The 20357-nt window shown below is 36.7% G+C and overlaps 1 protein-coding gene across 1 annotated transcript in view; it reads right to left on the bottom strand.

Annotated features, from left to right (window-relative positions):
• The window catches only part of FAM241A (family with sequence similarity 241 member A), a 47857-nt gene that overhangs the window by 5487 nt on the left and 22013 nt on the right, over positions 1-20357 (bottom strand). The gene's annotated exons all lie outside the window — the stretch shown is intronic.

The following is a 20357-nucleotide window of genomic DNA, read 5'->3' as shown; positions in this document are numbered from 1 at the left end:
GACATATAAAACAACTATGATTATGCGCACTCTCAAGAATATGGAAAGCACTAATTTATTGATTTCTGTAGAATTAACATTGGACCCTCAACTACCAGAACACTGATTTATAAGATTAAGGAGGGAGCTGATTCATTTCCCTTCATTTTCTAGTTTCCTGGGATTATAAAAGACAGGTCCCTAAATGAGGAATCATGTTTGTACTGCCTTTATCATTTACCATGATTTCAAAATCACCTTTCTACCAATCTCCTGTTTTGAGGCAGGGCCTCAGATTGCTCTGTCTTGTGTAAGTAAGCTGTTTAGTCCATTCCCTTGACACTAAGACTTTAAGGAACCTAGACTCAGCTGACTTGAGCAAGTCTTATTGCTACCGTTGAGCAATCCTCAGCCATTACTGCTGTGATCTTTCATTCTTAGCCCTAGCTAAGGAGACCTCAGTGTAGGGCCTTGCATACTCTCTTGTCCAAATTCTACGAACATCCTAAGCGCCTCTTATTAATCCCATCAGAAGAGACAAAGTTTTCAAATTGGAATACATTTGTACAAGAAGTCCGAAAGTCCACCTGGAAGCCAACTCCCAAGAAAATGTCACTGATGTGCTGTGACTAGGTGAATTTTATGTTTCTCAGCTTCTCATATTGTTTTGTGTTCCATAAATAATATACTATATTATAAAAGAAAAAAAAAGTCTCGCTCTTGCCTGAGATCAAGCCCTTCTTTTCTTTAGGACAGAACTTGAAGACTACTTGATTTAGTTTAAAATTTTTCTGGTCCCCCACTTCTCTCTACTCCTCAAGTGTCTTGCATTGTTGATAGCATTTCTGGCCTCTTTTTCACTTTCTATTAAAGTTTTTTGTTTTCTTTTTTACTTTTTTCAATTTCTTTTAATCTGTGCACTCGTTGTACTTTGGGGTTTTCTGTGGTTACTGAAGATTTTTAAGACTTTTTTTTTTCAGTATTTTTGTGGTTGTAGTACAAAGAAATTACCCTAATCTGGTATGGTTCTTTCTGAAGATTTACTTTAAATTTTTCTACAGACTGCTTGTGGGTTTTTCGGGGAAGAAGTAGGTGTTGCAAGACTTAAATCAAAATAAGGAATTAGTTAACTCCTAGAGGCCAGATGGGGAGGCAGCAATGGATAACATCAGCTCAGATCCTGAGAATACCTGTTGGGATTGAGACAGGAAGTGAAAGATCCAGTAAGGACTGGGTTGGGCAAGATGTGGCTGCTGCAGCCTGCTTCTGATTTTAATATGAAAAACTTCAAGCACACACAAAATTAGAGACAAATGGTACTCTGATCTCCTATACACCTAGAGCCAGATTCAATAATTACTAAAATTTTGCCACTTTACTGCAGCACTTCTTAATCTGGGCAATCTAAAGGAAAGAAAAAAATAAAAATTAGAAGAATGCTTAAAGTGGCATATCTTCACAAATGAAGTTCTGTGGAAACATCCAAGATATTCAGCAATGAATTAGATGGGTTTCAAACAATCCTAAAGGAAAAACATTTAAGAATGTGGAAAATAGGCAGCATATTTTATTTATTTGTTTTTTTGAGAGAGTACGCATACAGTCTCACGGGAAAGACAGAGGGAGAATGAGAGAGAATCTTAAGCGGGCCGACACCCAGTGGAGCCCGACCCAGGCCCGATCTTATGACCAACCAACCGTCTGCAAGATCCTGAGCTGAAATCAAGAGTCGGAGGCTTAACTGACTTAGCCACCCAGACACCCAGCATTTTTATTTTTATTTTTTAAATGCTTATTTATTTTTGAAAGGGAGAGAGACAGAGAGAGAGACAGAGACAGAATGTGAGTGGGTCAGGGGCAGAGAGAGAGGGAGACACAGAATCCGAAGCAGGTTCCAGGCTGAGCTGTCAGCACAGAGCCCGACGAGGGGCTTGAACTCACCAGCTGTGAGTTCAAACAGGCTATGCTTTTTTTTTTTTTAATGTTTATTTATTTTTTGAGAGAGAGATAGAGTGTGAGCCGGGGAGGGGCAGAGAGAGAGGGAGACACAGAATCTGAAGCAGGCTCCAGGCTCAATGACCTGAGCCAACGTCGGATGCTCAACCGACTAAGCCACCCAGGCGCCCCCCTCCTGCAACATTTTTAAATCAGTGAGATTATAGTCAATCTTATCACAGTATTTCCTATATCCAGAATACCCATCTCAAATACCACAATTCTAAGAGGTACAAACATTGGTGTGCTGGTAAGTGTTTCATAAGGCTTTGTGGGGGGTGGGAGTTGGGGTAGGTGGATTTCTAATTTGAATTGTTTGCCAGTTTTGTAGTGTTTTCCAGTTTCTGTAGCTAGTGCTCCTGCTGCGCTCACTTTCAAGCTCCTTAACAGCTAGCTTACAACGTTCCTGAGAATTTAACAGTTGGTTCCTGAGGTCAAGTAGTAGTTGCCATCAGTACTCCACTGTAGATTCAGTAGTTGAGATAAAGACCTGCATGGTTACAATTGATTAGTTTGATCTCTCCCTTCTTTCCATCAATTAGCAGATTTAATGATTTTTTTTTTAAGCTTACAAAACTGGTAAGTTGGGTTAGTTACGTAGAATTACTACGATACATTAAAATTAGGAAAATTGTATGAAGAAAGAAATATATTATGATTTGAGTAGTGGATATGGTAGATAAAATGAAATACATGTAAGGTTACAAAACCACCACAACAAGGAACAGAATTTTGCTTTTTCTGGTCTGTTTCATACAGATATCAAAAGTAAATTCAATTCAGTAATTTTTTACAAATTCTTATTTACAATAGAACTTACACTGTCTGGATGATTTGTGAGAAACCTGAGGCATTCATGACTCCTCCCTCGTCCTCCCCCCTACAGCAAGCTCATCAACATATACCCTTTTTATTTTACCTTCTAAATACTTCCTTATTGTATATATTGCTATTCCATCTGCTGCTGTAATCCCAAAATAATCTACTAAGATCTCTTGCCTTGACTATTCCAAGTTTCCTAACTGCTTTTGCACATATTCTTTAGCTCCTCTATAAGCTATTTACCACACCACAGCCAAAGTGATCCTTTTAAATCGCAAATGCAATCACCAACCCCCCCTCCCTCCCCCCCTCCCCCCCCCCCCCCCAGGATAAAGACCAAACTTTTTAACATGATCTATGAGGCCCTGCTTAGTCTGGCTTCTCTCTGGGTCTCTGGCCTAGTCCTGTCATCAGCCTCCTTTTGTCTTTCTCTGTTTCAGCCACATGGGTCTTTAACTTCTTGAACAGGCTATGCTTTTTTTTTTTTTTTAATGTTTATTTATTTTTTGAGAGAGAGATAGAGTGTGAGCAGGGGAGGGGCAGAGAGAGAGGGAGACACAGAATCTGAAGCAGGCTCCAGGCTCTGAGCTGTCAGTACAGAGCCCGATCTGGGGCTTGAACCCATGAACTATGAGATCATGACCTGAGCCGAAGTCAGACGCTTCATCAACTGAGCTACCTGCGCGCCCCTAAACAGGCTGTGCTTTTGCCTGCCACGTATTTGTACTTGCTGTTTTCTCTGCCTGCCACACTCTTCCCTCCCTTCTTTGCTCAGTTAATGCCTGCTCTTCATTCAGTCTCAGCTTAAGCTTCAACTCAGTCTCATAGCACTATATAATGTTCCTTCAATGTATTCTGTCTGAATCAGTGTAAATGTGTGTGTGTGATTATTTGATGAATGTCTCTATCACTGTGCATGAGGATAGGGACAATATCTGTTTTTTGCTGGCCATTGATAGATATCCTCTAATATTAGTATACAGCAGGGGCTGTCTTGGGAATAGCAGCACATAGAAGGAGCTCAATACATATTTGTTGAATAAATGGAGAAAATTGATCATGTGTCTGGCAAGCATTAGAGCAATATCTTGATAGATTTTCTACCTTTCTCACTTCTTGACAAATAAAAGATGATCTTTATTTTCCAAATTATTTTTATTATATTAATTTCAAAGCAATGTATAGATTTTAATGGGGTTAGTATTTCTGTTTTGAATATTATTAAGCATCCTCTTTCTTCTTATTCCAGCCTGGAACCTTATTCCAGCCCGTATTCCTCAGGTGAGGCATACCCCACCTACAGCTCCAGCGATAGTAAGTCTAAGAGTAATAAAATTCCCTCTACCATAAGCTGGCTTTGGAAAGCGCATGTGATCCACTTTGGAACATGACTTTTGTAGGTATTCTTGGAAATATCTCCTTAGCTCTCCTGACACAAATTTGGAAAATGATTCTATTTTCTATTTGTTCACATATAATCCTTAAATAAAAACAATTTATTGTGTTTGTATTAGTTTTCTATTGCTGCTATAAGAAATTACTGTAGGGGCGCCTGGCTGGCTCAGTCGGCTAAGTGACAGCTCAGGTCATGATCTCATGGTTCGTGGATTCTAGCCCCACATCGGGCTCTGTGCTGAACACTTGCTTGGAGCTTGGAGCCTGCCCTGCTTCAGATTCTGTGCCTCCTTCTCTATCTGCCCCTCCCCTGCTTGTGCTCTGTCTCACAGAAAATAAACAAAAAATAAAAAAATAAAAAAATAAATATAAAAGAAATATATATATGAAATAAATAAATAAATAAATAATCAACAAATAAGTATATATAAAGAAATATATATATATAAAAGAAATTGCTATAAACTTAGTGGCTTAAAACAACAAAAATTTATCAACTTATAGTTCTGTAGTTTAATCTCAGCAGGACTGCATTTCTTTCTAGAGGTTCTAGGAGAGAATCTAGTTGCCTACCTTTACCAGCTCCTAAAGGCTATCCATATTCCTTGGCTTCGACCCCCTTCCTGCATCTTCAAAACCAGCAATGTTGCAGTTTTTCTGACCATTCTTCTGTAGTTAACTTTTCTCTCTGATCTCAGTAGGGAAAGGTTCTCTGGTTTTAAGGACCCATGTGATCAGGTCGAGCCCAATGGGACAATCCAGAATAATCTCCCCATCTCAAGGTCCTTAAATTTAATCACACCTGCAAAATCTCTTTTGCCATGTGAGTTATCATATTCACAAATTCTAAGGATTAAGATATGGACATCTTTGGGGAGGCATTATTCTGCCTACCACAATATTTTATTGTAAAATTATTTCTTTGTATATCTATTTCCTGTCACTAGCTTTGATAGGACGGGAAAGGCCGTGTCTTATAAATTTTTACATTAGTATTTAGTATATTGTATTGTGACTGGCCTATTAATAATAAATATTTGTTGAATTAACCACAGAAATATTTTATAATAACAAAATATTAGGAAATACCCACACAAAATAAACAAAACTTACACATAACATCAAATATTTTATTCCTCCATGAGTACAGTTGTGAATTTGTTCAAATATTTATAAATAAATTCTAGACTAGATTACAAGATATAGTAGCTGCTAGCCAAACCATTGTATTTTAATAGTAGAGAGTAATATAAACAGATGAGTTCTTGAGTCCTTGACTCCCTCTCACATGCTTATAATTTTCAGAGTAATAGTAGTGGCAGTATTATTTATGGTATAGAAAAGCTCACACTAAGTGCCTACTGTGTGCCAGGCACTGTGCTTTACAAGCATTATCTTGTTTGATCTTTCTACAAACTGTGGAGGCGTTATTATTTTCCCTCATTTGCAGATAAGGAAACTAAATTTCACAGGTATTAAATGTCTGGTTATTGACTTATTCTTAGTGAATGAAGGAGCTGTGATATGAATCCAGACACTCTTACTCCATTAAGAGTAATTAATTATTAACTATACTATACTCCCTCACCATGAATCCCTATACTACACTCCTTCTAGTTATTATTATATTATTGATAGCTAGCATCTGTCTAATGCTGCTTATTTGGCAGAGAAATTTTACATATTTGAAGTCTGAAAAAAGAAAAACCATGTAACACGTTTTCATTTTTCACAGAATGAGTACATTTAACAAACTGAAAGGAACACCAGCATCTCTTTTTGCTTTACATCTTTTCTCACAGTTTACAGTGAGTTTACCAAGCAAAAAAATTACTCAAATTTTTATTTTTATCTTACATAAAAATTTAAACAAGACAAAGCTATTTGCAACAGCTAAGTGGATTTTTCATGGCTTTTTCAGTATTGACTAGAATTCAGACTCAAATGTGGAAACAAATCTCTCGGCCTTAGCACGGTCTTCTCGGAAACCTCCATGCTGTGAGAGCCAAGTGGAGGAAGAAGCGAATGCACAGGCTGAAGCGTAAAAGGAGAAAGATGAGGCAGAGGTACAAGTAAACCACTATCCTGTGGTCCCACGGAGTCACAGGAGCAGAAATAAGGAAAGCTAGAGGCCAGAGACCTTGGAACCAATTGTTGGACTACATGCCTACTTTCTAGAGCTTGATTCAATGGATCTAGACCATGCATGCCATTGATTGTAATGACCACCTTAGAGAGACCTGCCTCGCTCATATCAAAACAGTCCGTTTTTGTTCTTTGCCCTGGACCTGTCTGTGACTTTCGGGACTAATTCTGTTTTCATTTGTGGCTGAATGTAACACATGTACAATAAATCATCTCTTCTGCTGTCTTGGCTAAAGAAAACAAGCAAAAAAACAAATGTGGAAAAAGAGTCCAAGCAAGAATGCAGAGATATACTTGGCAACAACAGCAACAACAAAACCCAAAAATCAACCAAACAAAACACTCCATACATAAAATGGTACACCAGTGCAGAAATTCAGGTGGTGCTTTTCCCTCTCTTCTAACATTAGTCACTTTGTGTATTTGGCAAATTTTTTTCTTTGTATGTGAGGTCCTGATGAAAGATTTGGCAAAAGCACAGTTTCCTTCATGATTGTACAATAGTACTATGATATGCATGCACACTGAAGTGTTTTTTTTTTTTACCAAAATAGTCATTATTTTTTATGATTTAAGATTTACATTAAAATAAAAAGGTTGGGGTGCCTCAGTGGCGTACCTGGTTAAGTGTCCAACTCTTGATCTTGGCTCAGGTCATGATCTCACGGTTCGTGGCTTTGAGCCCCACAACAGGCTCTGCGCTGACGGTGCGCAGCCTGCTTGGGATTCTGTCTCTCCTTCTCTCTATCCCTCCCTGCTTTTTTGAGTGCGCGCGTGCTCTCTCTCTCAAAAATAAATAAACTTAAAAAAAATAACGAGGTGATAAAATTGTTTCAAGACCTTCTTAAAAGATACACAAAATTAATGATGGGAAATTAAAGGTGAACCTTTACATAATCATAGGATATTTTTAAGTTAATTTATTTATTTTGAGAGGGAAAGAGGAAGCAAGAGCTGGGGAGGGGCAGGGAGAGAGGGAGAAATAATTCCAAGCAGGCCCTGCCCTGGCAGTGCAGAGCCCCACACAGGGCTCGAACCCACGAACTGTAAGTTCATGACCTGAGCTGAAAGCAACAGTCGGTCACTCAACCAACTGAGCCACCTAGGTGCCCCAAATCATGGGAGTTTTAAGAGGTAAGTATCCTTAAAGATAAATAAATCGAAATCCCCTACTTTAGAAAGAAGGAATATGAGGTTAAGTCATCAGGCTACTAACAATAATACAGGCTTTGGAAGCAAATAGAACAGACTCATATGTTGCTCTGCACACATTCAAGGCAAATTATTTAATCACTGACCCTCAGTTTCCCCATGTATAAAAGGAACATAATACTTACCTTATAGAATCGGTAATAAAATGAAGAAATGGATAAAAAGCTTTTAGAATACACACACTAATCATTCAATATGCGGTAAATATTATTATTATTATTATATTTTTGGTAGATTTATATTTTATGATGTTTACTTCTCTTTCTGTTGTACCATGTTGCTGGAGATAATTAACAGCTTTAGTGATCATCTTTCTCATGATAATTAAATTCAGTTGTATTTTTCTTCAAATGTTTTGACAATTTAATTATACAGAAGTTGAGGTGGGATGTTTTCTATGGACATCCTTACCTATGGAACAATCTGTGCATATTAGTATGGCAGGACCTCGGTTTATTCACTTTAAGAAGCACACGGGCTACATTCTATAAACAGGCTTTTGCTGAGTGGGTGACAATTTAAAATTCACTTTCAACTCTTTTCCTGTTTGAAGTATTACATTTGTATTACTGCACAGGATTACATGTGCAGGATTGGAAATCTGCTATTTTGCCTGTTTGGTATTTATTACATCTTTTTTCTGGTAGCAGTACCTTGACTTAACTATGGAAAAACCATCCCCAATCTACTCTTAGTCCCTGTGTTTGGTTGACGATGTCCCCATTCCCCAGGTCTAGGCAGGCCAATCAGAATATTCCATTTCCTTGGACATATGATAAACATGTAATCAATGATAGGCCAATGGAACAACTCTAAGACTTTTGCTGCAACTATTTTTTTAATGTTTATTTATTTTTGACACACACACAGAGAGTGCATGAGCAGAGGAGGGGAGAGAGAGAGAGAGAGTGGGAGACACAGAATCCGAAGCAGGCTCCAGGCTCTGAGCTGTCAGCACAGAGCCAGACGTGGGGCTTGAACTCACGAGTTGTGAGATCATGACCTGAGCTGAAGTAGGATAATCAAGCAACTGAGCCACCCAGGCACCCCATTGCTGCAACTATTAAAAAAGAGACACTTTTTCTTTCACCGCTATTGGTTAGCTGATAAGATACAGGGCATCTTATTCTCATGAGGGGAAAACTTGCTATAAATGAAGCCAATATAAAGCCAGGAAATGATATTGTCAATATAGTTTCAATACTTGAATACAGCTAGTGCATCTACCTTTGGTCTTTTTAATTACATGAGCCAATAAATTCCTATTTTGCAAAATCCAGTAGAAGTTGAAATTTTTTCAGTTGGAATCAAGAATTTTGAACATAGATGATGATGATAATGATGATGACCATGATAAAAATAATAGACACTATTAATTGAATGTGTACTATATGCTAAATTTTGTGTTAAGCACTTTACATTCATTATGGCATTTAATATCCATTTTTTTACAGTAAGTATTGATAGTTACTTCTAAAGCTTGTATTCTTTTTTATAGTACTCAGCCATTTCCTCATTAAACTTGGATTTACTGTTACTAGCAACAACTAACATGACAAATGTATTAATAATGTTAAAAACAGCAATTAATGGTGGTTATCCAAGTAGAAATTTTTAGATATAACTTTCTAAGTGTTGTTTTTAACAACTACCATAAGAACAAGTGGATAAATGGTTATTTACTGCATTCAGAGAACACAGTATAAAAACTAAAATGCTGATTTCTCCTTGCTACTTTTGGTTGGCCTTCCCTAGCTGTCAAGAAGGATCAGTCTCAATAATGTAAACCCAAGGAAATCATACCTAGGCAGGTAAATTTACACATCTCAAGAGGCATACCAACAAGAGGAAAATAATTTTTAGATAGCACATACTGTTATGTGAATTGAGGTTTATTGAATGGATGAAAGAACTAGTGAATGAATGAATACAACTCCTAAATCTTCTTGCTGCAACTTCTTCCCCTTTCAACTTGTTTATTCAACTACTCCCAATGACTCTTTCCAACTACACTGGGCTTGTAGTCCACTGATGTATAAATTCTCTCAATCCACTAGCTAAGCCTGTTCCTTTCTTCTCTATCCTCATTCAGCTTGAGTGCTATGGCCCAGAATTTCAATAACATTTTAAACTTCATTGTTTCATTGGGCAAAACCTTAATTTTAGAGGAGCTTAACTATTTTCTCTGCCTGTACCTGAGGATGCTAGAGAAAGTCATACTATTGGGTATACTGGTACCACTAGTTTATAGCCATTAGCCCCTAATAAGATCTTAAAATACCCTGAACTCCTACTTCATTTCTCTGCTCAGCTCATTTTTTTCTGCTCTCCCCATAGACTATTTCAAGCCTCCTCTTTCTTTCAAATCTCCTGCTCCTCTCTTTTTCTATTCCCCTCCTCTAGCATTTTATCTGACTACCTACTTCTCAGGGAAAAGAGAGTAGTCAGAAAAGAGCTTCCTTAACTTTGTGATACTAAATGTAACAGCCACTTCAGTTTATGTCCCTCTTTCTCCATTCTCTTTTGTTACTCATAAAGAAATGAGGAAGTGTTCCTTTTTCTATGTCTAATTCCTCTTACCTATGTGTAGGATCTTTTCCTAGCCTAGATTATCCCTCTTCCATTATCCTTTGTCTCATATATATTCAATCTCTCCCTTTCAAGGGCTCCTCATTACTATTTGTACATGCTTAGATCTTAACCCCTTAATAAAAGACTCCCTCCATGCCACATCCCCTATTAGTTTTGCCTTGTCTCTTTCATAGCCCAACTATTTGAAACAATTCACTTGGCTTATTCCCATTTTTTCATGGTTGTCAAGAACTATAAGAGACTGACATTTTACCCTGACTACCTACAGGTTAACACATTAACCTATCACAGTTTCATGGATGCTGGTAGAAGACTCTTAGGTTAGAGACAAGGACTTTATTTTTCAGGCCACAGGAAGCAGCATGAGTTTCATGTTGATGCTGGTTCCCCTTTCCTCCTAAGTCCCATAGGGTGATACAGAGGGGCACAGGTAGATGCTGCAGGCAATGGGTTTGTATCACAGCTGAGGAACTCTGAACTTTGAGAATTCTAATCTTTTATTTTGGGCTATAGGCAAACCTGTCTGGCCTTTGTCCCAGAGGGAGATATTATCTTTATTATACTGGACAGCAAACAAATTTGCTTTCTGTTCCAGAAGGAGACAGTAACCCTATCTTCCAAGTCTATTTACTTAACAACAACTATCCTTGAAAAAACAATCCTAAACAAAAGCTCTTAGTACAAGAGATCCCTGGAGAATTACTCCATCCATTCACATCTCAACCTATTCCAATCTGGCTTCTGTCCCCATTACACCACCAAAACAGCTCTTGAAAAGGTTGCCAATAAACTCTTACCAATAAATTAGACATTTTTCAGCTCTCATTTATTCCACTCCTAAGTAGACTTCACAATGACCCTTTTTTTCTCTTCTTTTCCATTTTAGGACATCACATTTTCCTGGTTCTACTTTTATCCCTCTGGCTATACCTTCTCAGTCTCCTTTGTAAGTTCACCCTCCTCAACCCAGCTATTGGTCCTCAACCTCTGGTCCTAAGCCCTCATCTTTCTTCATTGCACATTTTATTTCCCAAATAAGCTCACCCAAATCTTACAGTTATATTTACTACCAATAAGTCAATTATTTAGCACATTACAGCCATATATTCAACTACCTTCTTGACATTTACACTTGAATACCTTGAATATATTTCAACACTCAACACATACAAGGCCAAACCCATGATTTTCCTCCTCAAAAGAGGTCTTCATTCATTGAACAGATAGACTGTCAGGAATGAAATCCATCCTTAATTTCTACAAGCCAGAAACCTAGGAATGATCTGCAAAAATTCTTTCCTCATTTCCTACATCCAGTTCATCAGTATGTTCTGTCGATTTTTATGTCTAAATCCTAAATATCTCCCTAATCTACCTAATTCTTCCTACATGATTCTACTAGCTTTTCTCACTTAGCCTCATCTTATACTTTGTTCCCTCTTTCACTTTCTTTACTTTCCTCTCCCTGTCCTAATTTGAGTCTCTCATACTCCCTTACTTTTCTTGACTGAAAGCTTTTAAAAGTTATTTCCTCTTCCCAGTATGTTCTATCTTCTTCTTTTCATCTATTAATTACTATTTTATTCTTCAGCTCTCAAGAAAGTCTGTTCGGGCCTCTCTGCTAGAAAAAATCTCCTTATTAAATGTTCTTATCATACCACATAGCTATCCTTACATCAGATGAATTTTGTGTTTTGTTTGTGTGATAATCTAATTCATGTTTATCTTCCTCAATGGTGTGTAAGTAGCAGAACAGCAAAAATCATGTTTTTCCCTCTTAACTTTTATATTCTCAGTGCCTGCCATATTTTAGGCACTTCCACCTAGATTACAAGATTTTACAAGGTATAATATGTAACCACTGTACTAACTCATCCTACTTTCTAACTGTCCTCTAAAATAAATTCTATTCTGGTCACAACCCTCTGTTCTCTGCATCCTCCCCACTCACATTTAAGCCTTAAGGTAATAAACATTGTATTAAACATCTGCTATGCTTGTTTCCTATGTATTTCTGTTTAAAATAAAAAATAACCCTATGAAGTAGGTGTATTATGATGTGTTTGAGACCACTCACTCAACTAGAGATACATAATATATAGACAGTATATGGAAAAACCAAGATTAAATTTTGGACTGATTCCAGAACTATGGCACTATACCAGTTAGGTAACACTATCCCCATTTTAAAACTCAGTATGTAAAAGATTTTATATAGCTTAGCCATAAGGTATGAGTTGAGCATTTATGAAGCCAAAACCCAAATTTTTTTAATAAGACAGAAAATTTGGGGACTAGAACAAAGATAGCATCTTAAATGGAGGAGACTTCCTCTCCATGAGCACTGATGTATGAATATTGAAAGTAGGGAAGATGTAACCAAACAAATAATAGTAAAGATCCCAATTACTGCATGCCAGGGAAATCAATATGCAAGGAACACTAATAAATAGTACCTTATTAATTAATTAAAACATTAAATCCCAGAATAATGTTTTCCTTATTGCATTAACCATAGCACCTGGCAAGATTATGTACTGTAATGATTCAAGAGGCTTATTTTAGCTTGTATGCTCCCTCCCTACAACACACACACACACACACACACACACACACACACACACGAACATGCCTTAACTTTTATTATAAATCTTGCCCTTTGTCTTTGTAAGTGAACTTTTGTAAGCATGGAAAAGGGACCAGTTGCTAGTCATAAGCAATTGTGAGGACATGTCTAAAAAGAAGATAAAAGAACAAACATTTATATTTTTTCTAATATCTCTTGTTCTTTAGCTGATATATAATCTGTCTTCTCAACCTCTTTCCTTTCTGGTTCTCTTCATTTCTTCCTGTGGATTTGAATTCCTATTTAGTGTCATTTCCTCACTCCAATACAAGACCTCACAACAATACAACAGCCTATCGCACTGATATTGTCAAGTGTACTACATTTCAGTATGTTTTAGGCTCAACAATACAATTATGTACATAGTGTTCTTTGCAATTCTTTTTAAATCAGTTGAGAAGATATATGCAATTATACTATCTTTTGGGATTATCTACATAATTACCTTTACGAATGCTCTTTGTTTTTATGTGTGTGTGGATTCATAGTATTCTCTGGTTTACATGCTTTCATCCTCATAACTTCCTCTGATAGTTCTTTTAAGACAGATCTTCTGGCAAAAAATTCTCAATTTTTGTTTATTTGGGAATGTGTTTCACCTTGGTTTCTGAAAGATAGTTTTGCTGGATATAAGATTGTTCATTGACAGGTTTTTACTTTCTGCACTTTGAATGTGTTGCCCTATTGCCTTCTGTTCTCCAATATTTCTGATGAGAAGTCAACTATTAATCTTACTGGGGTTCCATTGTGATGAGTTATTTTCCCTTATTTCTTTCAAGATCTTCTTTTTCTTTTTGTCTTTCAACATTTCAATCATGATATGTCTGGATGTGGACTGCTTTGTGTTTATTCTACTTGGACTTTATTGAATTTCTTGAATGTGTAGCTTAATGTTTTTCATTAATTTGAGAAATTTGTGGCTATTGTATCTTAGAATATTTTTGCTATCTCTTTTGCTCTCCTCTCCTTGTTATTCCCATTGCCTATATTATCTGGTGTGCTTAATCATGTCCTCCAATTCTCTTAAGCTCTGCTCATTTTTTTATTGTTTTTTCTTTCTGTTCTTCAGCTTGTATAGTATCTATTGATCTATCTTCAAATTCACTGATTTTTATCTTCTTCCAGTTCAAATAATTTTCATTTGGTTTATTATACTTTTCAACTCCAGTATTTCCATTTAATTAAAAAAATTCTCTTAATATTCTCTATATGATGAGACACTGTCATTATACTTTCATTCTTTAGGCATGGTTTCCTTTGTTTTTTGAATGTATTTGTAATATTGCTTTGGAGTCTTTGTCTGCTAAATACATCATCTGGGACCCATAAAAGGCATTTTCTATTTCCTATTTTTCCCCTGTTTATGGGTCATACCTTTCTATTTATTTCCATGTCTCAACTACAACTATTTGTTGTAGCATCAGTATCACTACCAGTATCACTGCTGTTGTTTGCTTGATTGCTTATTTGCTTAGTGACTTGGCTGAACTAATTTTGCTAAGTCCTTTCCCCTGCAATGTGCAGCCTCTGATTTTCTTACTCATATTTTCCCACCATGTTTTCTCACTCATTATTTAGGGGTTGCTCTTGGGTTAGCATAAGCGAATTATTGGTTAAAGTTGCACTTAAGGCTCCTTTGCCAGTTGATTTTTACTCTCTACTACTGGCTGTATCTGTAGCTTGGACATTGCTATTCTAGTTCAGGGATTTTACTTGTTTGCCCCACATTCAGGCAGGGCTAGTAGTTTGGAAGTTCCCACTCTGCTCCTAAGATGGCACAGCCTTGGGCATCTGCACAGTTCTCCAGACTGCCAGGAATATCCATGATATCATAGGAGGCTTGCTTCCTAGGAGTTACCCCTGAGTCAGAGTAGCTTATTATTGTTCAATAAGTGTTTGATCACAGGTTGTGTTGAAGCCCCTTGTTCTTCTGAGGCTTTTGCCCTGTGTTGATGGGTCTGTGTGCAACTTGGGGAATGCTTTCAAGTCTGCCCCACATCCTGCTCTGATTGCTCCTAAGTGGGTGTAGCCTTGCACATGCACACTACGTTCCTGATCACACAGTTGATTATGATGCCAGGAGGGCTCTTCTTGGCTGACTCTTTCACTGGTTCTTTCTTTAAAACTTTTGGCTGCTCTGTTGTTTTGATGCTTTATGGGGCTACCAGCCTCCTCTTAATTTCTCTTCATCAAGATCTGTATTGTACACCATCATGCATGAATTCTACACTTCTTACAAATAGTCAGTCCTCTCACTCAGATCTATGGAGCTCTTTACCCTTATGATCTGCCTTTACCCCCGGGTAGAACACCTGCACCAATGCACTAGAATTGGGGACACAGACCCTCTTTTCCCAATTACAACCCTGCTCTATAAGTTGGCATGGAAGTGGGGAGCAGCTCTGGTCTTGGCTTGCCCTACTTTGTGTGGAACCTCTACCCCATGGTGAGTTAGGGCAGGGCAATTGGGCTGCAGTATTCTCAGCTTGCTCTGCTAGAGTAGGGGCTGGTTGGGGAAAAGGGGAGTGGTCTTCTCAGCCATGCCCATGTGGAACAGAATTCCTACAACATGGAGGTGGTGGGGGTGGGTGGATGGGGATGAGAAACACCAGAGGCCTACTCCTTCATGATCAAACTGCAGCTCTAGGCTAGGAGTTAGGGAGAGAGGAAACTTCATCTTCTTGTTGGCTTTTTGGCTACACATGCTTGGGTTGTAGCTTCTGTAACACAGCACTGTGAGGGGAAGGCAACGAGAGAGAGGTAATGGATTGGGTTGTGGCTCAAATGCCACAAAAACTCACTGTTCTGATATTTAGTAGATTTTCCCTAATGAATGTTTCTTGGTTTGCTGTATGCACTTAGAACAACTCCCAAAGACTGAATGATTGCTATTTTTAAGTAATTTTCACCAGTTAAATTGTTGTTTTGCTGGCAGAAAAGCCCCCTGAGTTCCTTACTTCATTGTTTTGGAAGTTCTGCCTTGGTTGTTTCTGGACATTAATTATTTTTGATGATGAAATGAGGTACAATTCCTGTAACAGTGAATTGGATGATCCTGAATGGTGGATAGCTATTTTTTTTTTTTAATCAGTCCTGGGACCTTAAGCCTTTGAAGAGTGTTTATTATTTTTCATATGTCCTGTCATGTCAAATTCTGAGTATAAAAGCTCAACTTTTGAGGATCTATTTCATCAAATAGTTCTTCTACTAACACTAAGAAAAGTCTTTTTTTAGTTATATTTAAAGTTTAAATAAAAAAAACAATGAGTTTCTTTTTTCCCCCTTTCTCAGTTCCTTTCACACCCAACATTAAAGAGGCAACTTTCATTTCATTTTTTTTTTGTTTTGTTTTTGTTGTTCAGCAGAGTCTAGCAAGTACTTTAGTTGACTTAACTCATTTTTTAAATTAAGCCTTAGGAAAATTAACCAGATTTTCAAATCTCAGAATAGTTCTGTTTTTCCCTTAGTTGTTATCAATATATTAAATGTCATACCCAAATCTGTTTTTAAAAGTAATTTTAGCATAATTAAAATACTTTTTTTATTAGTATTTATAAGCTCCTGGAAAAGTTTGTAAAAGATGTAGAAATGTGAAAAGTAAATCAAGAATACTCTGAGCATTAAAATAATCACCTTCTTCCTACTCCCCATATTAAATTCCTGGCAACCCAGAAAGAAAATCATAAGCAAAGAAGAAAACATACCAAATACATATAAGAGTAAAACTTAAGTTATCATATATATTCAATATAACATTTATAATTATTTTTTTTTGTAAAAACACTTTTATTTATGGAACCAATCCAATTCAACAAACATGTTTCTGATGCCTGTAATGTATTAGATAAATAAGACTATATCTTTAACTTTAAGAAGCTAAAAGTTTAGTAAGGAGGTAGACATTTATATAAAAACAAGTATATTTAAGGCAAAATATGATATGTTTAAGAGTGGCAAAATGTTGAAATTGAAGAAGACACAAAAAAAAGGAAAAATATTCCATGCTCCTGAGTAGGAAGAACAAAGATTGTCAAAATGTCAGTACTACCCGAAGCAATCTACATATTCAATGCAATCCCTATCAAAATAACACCAGCATTCTTCACAGAGCTAGAACAAACAATCCTAAAATTTGTATGGAACCAGAAAAGACCCCGAGTAGCCAAAGCGATCTTGAAAAAGAAAACCAAAGCAGGAGGCATCACAATCACGGACTTCAAGATGTACAATAAAGCTGTGATCATCAATACAGTATGGTACTGGCACAAAAACAGACTCTAAGATCAATGGAACAGAATAGAGAACCCACAAATGGCCCACAAACGTATGGCCAACTAATCTTTGACAAAGCAGGAAAGAATATCCAATGGAATAAAGACAGTCTCTTCAGCAAGTGGTGCTGGGAAAACTGGACAGCGACATGCAGAAAAATGAACCTGGACCACTTTGTTACACCAGACACAAAAATAAAGTCAAAACGGATGACAGACCTCAATGTAAGACAGGAAGGCTTCAAAATCCTCGAGGAGAAAGCAGGCAAAAACCTCTTTGATCTTGCCCACAGCAACTTCTTATTCAACATGTCTCCAGAGGCAAGGGAAACATCAAAATAAAAAAGCTTCTTTCTGCACAGTGAAGGAAACATTCAGCAAAACTAAAAGGCAACTGACGGAATGGGAGAAGATACTTCCAAACGACAGATCAGAAAAAGGGTTAGTACCCAAACTCTATAAAGGACTTATCAAACTCAACACCCAAAACCACAAATAATCCAGTGAAGAAATGGTCAAAAGACATGAATAGACACTTCTCCAAAGAAGACATCCAGATGGCCAACCAACACATGAAAAAATGCTCAACATCACTCATCAGGGAAATACAAATCAAAACCACAATGAGATACCACCTCACACCTGTCAGAATGGCTAACATTAACAACTCAGGCAACAACAGATGTTGGCGAGGATGCAGAGAAAGAGGATCTTTTTTGCACTACTGGTGGGAATGCAAGCTGGTGCAGCCACTCTGGAAAACAGTGTGGAAATTCCTCAAGAAATTAAAAATAGAACTACCCTATGACCTAGTAATTGCACTACTAGGTATTTATCCAAGGGATACAGGTATGCTGTTTTGAAGGGGCACATGCACCCTAATGTTTATAGCAGCACTATCCACAATAGCCAAAGTATGGAAAGAGCCCAAATGTCCATCAATGGATGAATGGATAAAGAAGATGTGGTATATATGTATACAATGGAGTATTGCTTGGCAATCAAAAAGAATGAAATCTTGCCATTCGCAACTACGTGGGTGGAACTGGAGGGTATTATGCTAAGCAAAATTAGTCAGAGAAAGACATATATCATATGGCTTCACTCATATGAGGACTTTAAGACACAGAACAGAGGAACACAAGGGAAGGGAAGCAAAAATAATATAAAAACAGGGTGGGGGAAACAAAACATAAGAGACTCTTAAATATGGAGAACAAACAGAAGGTTGCTGGAGGGATTGTGGGAGGGGGGATGATCTAAATGAGTAAGGGGCATTAAGGAATCTATTCCTGAAGTCATTGTTGCACTATATACTAAATAACGTGGATGTAAATTAAAAAAAAAAAAAAGAGCGGCAAAATGTTTGGCATTTAGTTCAAAAAAGGTCAATTTGGTAAAAAAAAATTTAAATCAGAGTTGGCATAAAACCAAAACCAACAACAAAAACAATTATAAAGACACTGCTTTCAAATATAGTTTGAAAAAAAATGACATGGTGTGTTTAATTGCTTTTGTCTTGTTATATAATACAATAGTTGTGTATAGCACTGATGTGGTATAAACTGATTCTGTGGTTATCAAAAACATCTTTACTTCAGCATTTAATCACCTGCAAAGACTCATTGTTGCTTTTTATTCCTCTTCATCTCAAAGGGTGGCCCTATGTAGGGATGCCTTATGTAGACAAATAAAAGACCTATAAACAACAACTAAATAATGTTCAAGTGAAGTTTTTAATGAATTTTACAACATATTTATTAATTTAAAAAATCTTAACATTTACTGAATTTTATGTGTTGTGCAGTATTTTAAAGTACTTTGATCTTCAAAACAGAGGAAACTGAGGAAGAAAGATTATGTGATTTCATCAATATTACCAAAGTGAAGACATACATTTGCGCATTCTGCTCTAAAGCCTGTATTCTAAAGCTCTGCACTATATGCTTTTTTTAATAAATACAAAACCAATCTTGTAATTATTCGCATTCTATTTGTTTTAATATATCAGTTTTTAACAGCAATTCAAACAGTTACACTTGTCTGGATTCATTTACATTCAGCAAAAATGTTAAATTATTTAAAAATGGTTTTGTGATGTTTACCTTTGGCTCACTCTACAGTATAGCACCTGGTTTCAAGTGTGATACTTGCTATTTGACCAGGATTTAAAATTTGTGTTTTTTTTTTTTAAATAAATGCCAAACCAATCTCTAATTCTTAATTCCATCAGTGCCCCTACCCCATATAAAAGAAAAGCAGCATAAACTGGCATAAAGACTAAACACATAGAATACTTTAGAGGAAGATTTTTTGGGTTTCATTTTTCTAACTATATTCAGTTTGGGACAGAAAATAACCATGTTTTATTCCCCCCTGCAATCATCTTATCTTAGTAGAATGAACAACGAACTTCTAACGTAGTAGAATGTACTCCAATTATCACTTATAAATAACATAATTTTTGAATGAATATAATTATGAAGAGACAAAAATGAAGGAAGAACAATGACAGAAATAAGTGGGAGTCAGTTTCAGAGGGATTTGAGACTGAAAAGCCTCCCTTTACCTCAAAATACTGGAATTCTGTTTCACTCAATCCACTCTACTATCCCACTCAGCCTCTCAGAAGAAAGACTTTTTTTTTTTTTTTTTAAAGATGTTGCTACTTTCTTTTAAGGGCAGGAGTCTCACATTTGCAAAACACCAACAACGGTATCATACGGTGATAAACAAATACGTGAAAACAAATATTAAGAAAGAAGCAATTATAAATTGTAAAAGCTTCTGGGTTACAGATTTAGTCCTTTTGGATTTTATTTTCTCCTTGCAGTTTAGAACCCACAGCCTACCATTTCAACTATGAATTCATAATCCCATGTTCTCTACCACTGCCTGACTTTCAGTAACCTCTAATTTCCCTGTTCCTTCTAGGCTAAGTGTTATGGTAAAAATTGTGGTATGCCTTGTTATAAAACCACATCGTTTCAGTGTTCCCCCAGTGCTCCTTCCATACTCTCAAATCCTTTCAGCCTCCTCTTGCTGTTAATCTAATTCTTTATATTTACTGTTCCAAATCTTTCCCACTCATCTAACTTCTCCTTCCTTAGAGGTTAGAGGTATTGCTATTTCTTTTTAAGGTTAACCTGTTTTCATAATTCCAAATGCTCTCACCCATACATCTAAGTACAAAAGTGGGTTTATACTATAATACACCTTTTTATTCCTAAAACAAAAGAAATAAAATAGAGATCCTGATTGGAATTGTAACCCTTATGTATTAAGCAAGTCACACTTTCTTTAAAAACAAAACCAAGAAA

The sequence above is a fragment of the Lynx rufus genome, unplaced genomic scaffold (assembly GCF_022079265.1).
Source record: "Lynx rufus isolate CCGP_SWC_20201006 ecotype Redwood Valley unplaced genomic scaffold, mLynRuf1.p SCAF_3, whole genome shotgun sequence".
Classification (NCBI taxonomy): Eukaryota; Metazoa; Chordata; class Mammalia; order Carnivora; family Felidae; genus Lynx; species Lynx rufus.
This window is presented reverse-complemented; position numbering and strand designations above follow the sequence as displayed.